This window comes from Amblyomma mixtum, chromosome 10 (genome assembly GCF_055824585.1).
Source record: "Amblyomma mixtum isolate Tamu chromosome 10, ASM5582458v1, whole genome shotgun sequence".
NCBI classification, from domain to species: domain Eukaryota; kingdom Metazoa; phylum Arthropoda; class Arachnida; order Ixodida; family Ixodidae; genus Amblyomma; species Amblyomma mixtum.
In genome coordinates this window covers 111,792,805-111,796,456 of record NC_143021.1, presented here as the reverse complement: position 1 = coordinate 111,796,456, position 3,652 = coordinate 111,792,805, and the positions used below count along the sequence as shown (strand labels likewise).

The following is a 3,652-nucleotide window of genomic DNA, read 5'->3' as shown; positions in this document are numbered from 1 at the left end:
ACCAGGCCGACGACGACGCGAAACCCAGGAACGGACGCCAAAGAGCTGCGCTCTAAAATATCCTCGGCGCCTTGCGACCGGCATTCCAATGCCCTACGTGGCTTGGGGACATGCGCGTAAGGCGATTGCTGTGCGCTACATTTTCTATCCCGGTTTGGTTTATGGGGTTTAACGTCCCAAAGCGACTAAGGCTATAAGAGACGCCGTAGTGGAGGGCACCGGAAATTTTGACCACCTGGGGTTCTTTAACGTGCACTCATATCGCACAGTACACTATCCCATCCAACCACTACTGTGTCTGCATAAGCATTCTTTCTTTTGTTTTATATAATAGGCCTCACCCAAACGGACAAGGCCTTACAAAAATTGGCCTATAGGCTCATTGTTACGCCCCTCCACACGGCAATCTTTAGTAAAAGGCGAAAGATTGGTGCGACTGTGTGGAGAGGCCTGAGCATAACACGACCAATGCCGCCACCGGGACCCCATTACCCGCAGGATGCCAAGGGATCCCACTTAGTCCCTTTCATTTGAACAAAAATTTCGGGCGAAAAATTAGCACACCCATGCAATTTTTACAAACCCGACTCAGTGACTTCCTTAGAGTAGGGCTTTTATTGCAATTTCTATTTTATTTGCTCTCTTATTTCGTAAGTTCTGTTTTAAGTTTTTGGAATGTGCTGCGGTTTACTGAGAAGCGTCGCTTCGCGTATCACCGGGGTGTCGCGTATCTCGACAAAGAGTGAGAAAAAGGCGGGATGACGACGCCAAAAAAAAAAAGAACATGATTCCCCTTTCCTTCTAAGGGCAATTTTTCAGTCCTACCAATGAGAGAGAGAGAATTTTATTTCAACAGGAATTCGGGGCACGCCCCAGGGTCCCCGCACGACCCCACTGCACTCAAGTGTTTATGTTCCTAGGGTCCATAACACTGGCAGCACGGCCGGTGGCGATGGTCTGCACGCCCGGGTCCTCCGAGCACAGCAGGGTCTCCCAGTCCTCCCAGGTCTTGAGGTTCTCTAGGTCCCGCGGGGGAGGGTCCGCCGGGCAGAGGGAAAGGATGTGGAGGGAAGAAGCGAAGGTTTCTGGGCATAGGACACATGGGGGAGTGGGAAAGGATGGATGATAGTGAGCTAGGTTAAGGGGTGAGGGGAGAGCGTGTGTCTGTAGTCTGCGCCAGAGTGTTGCGTGTTTGTTATCTAGGGAGGGGTGGGGCGGGGGGTAGAGCTGGCGTGAGGCTCTGTATGCCTGGGTCAGCTCACTGAATGTGTGTATGCGCTCCTTCGTGAATCCCCGATCCGAGGCCACCTGAGCCCGGTTTAAAGAACCTCGGGCTAAAAGGTTGGCAACCTCGTTTCCGGGATTCCCGGAGTGCGCAGGCACCCATATCAGCTTCTCATGGCGGGGCGGGGGTGCATCGGGCGAGTCCAGTATGTCAAAAGCAGGGACATGAACTCGGCCTCGAGCAAAATTTAGAATCGCAGTTTTCGAGTCACTTAAAATATACCGGGCTTCCGTGCGAGTGATAGCAAGTGCAATGGCGGCTTCCTCTGCAGCCTCTGGGGACGTGTCTGGAGGGAGAGGTAGTGTGAGGAGGGTGGATGAAGAGGAGTCCACCACAGCTGCTATCGCTTCATCACCCCTTGCAGGCAGCGTCCACCCGTACGGCGTCCGGCTCGGAGCCGTACGCTCGATGGAGTGCCTTCGCACGGGCTCTGCGGCGCTGCTCATGGTGGGACAGGTGCATATTCCTCGATCGGGAGCGGCCTGATGAGAAGCTTCCGGTGAAGGGGTCGTGGGATGGCGAGGAGGGTTGGGTCGTTGGCCGGTATTCTGATTCCGAGGGAGTCCAGGATATACCGACCTGTGGAAGTTTGTGTGAGCCTGATGTATTGGACCTGTCGATGGGCCTCCACCAGTTGAGGCCCAGGCCTAGTAATCTGTGTGTTGAGGGGAAGATGAAGTGCTCCCTTGAATTCCCGAATCAAAGCATCCGAAGCGTTTATGCCATGTTTGGATAATTGTAAGGGGTAGTGTACAGCACACTGCTGTGGACAAAGGCATGAATGAGGCGACATTGGTAGCGCTTCTTCATGCCTCTATGACGTCCCGAAACCCTGCGGATGAGGTGCGATATCGCGCCTACTACCTGCTTGAGTTTCTTGAGGGTAGTGGTGTTCTTGCGATCGTTCTGGATGTGCAGGCCCAATACACGGACTGTGCCAACCTTAGGTACCCGGTAACCATTCAGTTCAATGGTGAAAGGATTTGTGGCCTTCATTATCGTAGGCCTACGAAAAAACCACAAATCCTGAAGGGAAGCTACTGGTGCTGGGTGAGCAGCGAGTGCCAGAGAGGTTCCAGGAGGTGCTGAAGGTCAGTCCGAAGCTTTGCTTCCAGCCGACGCTTGACAAAGAGGAAAAACTTGCTCCTGGAAGGTCCATCTCACGTCTTGTCCGGCAAGAGGAGCGGCAGGTGCGTCGTTGAATGTGTTGATGCTCTGAAAAGGACTCAGGACGTGCCGGGAAGAAGTCGTAACTTAGCGGCATTGGTTAATTTTCTGGAGTCTGAAAAGTTGAGGCTGACTGTTTCCGATAAAAAGGGGAATTTTGTCAGTCTCCTGGAAAAACTGTTTACTGAAAAAGCCAGAGTAGCCATCGAAAAGAACTTTAAACCATTGCCTGCAAATGTTAAACAGCAAAAGCGAGAAGGCTTGAAGAAATACTGGGGGAAATATATCTACAGTTGCTCCACTCCTCGGTTAAGAATGCTAAAGAAGATTGTCTGGATGTATTTTTTTCAGCAAAAAAACACAAGCACCATGTTCCAGTTCGCTGTATTGTTACAGAGAGAGAAACATGGCAGTATGAGGTGTCAAGTTTCTTACAGAAAAACCTTACCCAAGCAACCACAGATATCCGTCGGACGTACGAGCTAGATCCGAACGTCCTTTGCCGAGATCGGACGTCCATCAGACGTGCGAACACAATCTGATTTCGGATATCCGTATTCGTACATTCGCCTGACGTACGGACAGTGTCCACTTTTGTATGTCCGCATGAGAGACGAGGTGTACGTCCGAAGGATGTAAGGTCGAGTATTTTCCCAGGCCATGAGTATGGACATTTCTTATTTCACAGAAAATTCGCGTCATTCGTGAATGTATACTGTTTTATTTGCATCAGTTGGAGGGTTTGACGTGAAGATGTTTGTAAATTGGTGCGATTCCACTCCTACCTGCAGTGCAAGAGCCGCCAACGAGCTAAATTTATCTAAGAGGAGAAGCAGGTGCTGCATAATTTTGCAAGAACTCAATGACTAGTTTTATATTTATAAAACTTCTCGAAATTAGTGGAGTTGTGCGACATGTCCACCGTTTTGCTTGCTAAACTTGCCATTGAAACCATTCGTAAGTATCAAAAATCCCGTGCATTCTGCTATCACCATCACCATAGATGTCAGTTCGCGGTCAGTCCAATCCAATCCACTCATCAGTACGGCTCCGTAGCGCTGTTGTTGATTTGTCGCGCAGTGTTGTCGCGCAGAGCTTTATAGCTCTGTTATTATAATGTGTGGCTTTGTTCGGTCTGTGGACGAAAGTAATATGTAACTTAAGCAATTCGAAAGATACGCGAAGCGCCTGAAGCTCTTC

At 50.4% G+C, this 3,652-nt stretch overlaps 1 non-coding gene across 1 annotated transcript; it reads right to left on the bottom strand.

Moving 5' to 3' along the window:
- Window positions 1-337: 337 nt before the first annotated feature.
- LOC149326686 (U5 spliceosomal RNA) lies at window positions 338-458 on the bottom strand. The gene has a single exon (XR_016286611.1). It is a non-coding gene; the product is annotated as a U5 spliceosomal RNA (small nuclear RNA).
- Window positions 459-3,652: the final 3,194 nt, after the last annotated feature.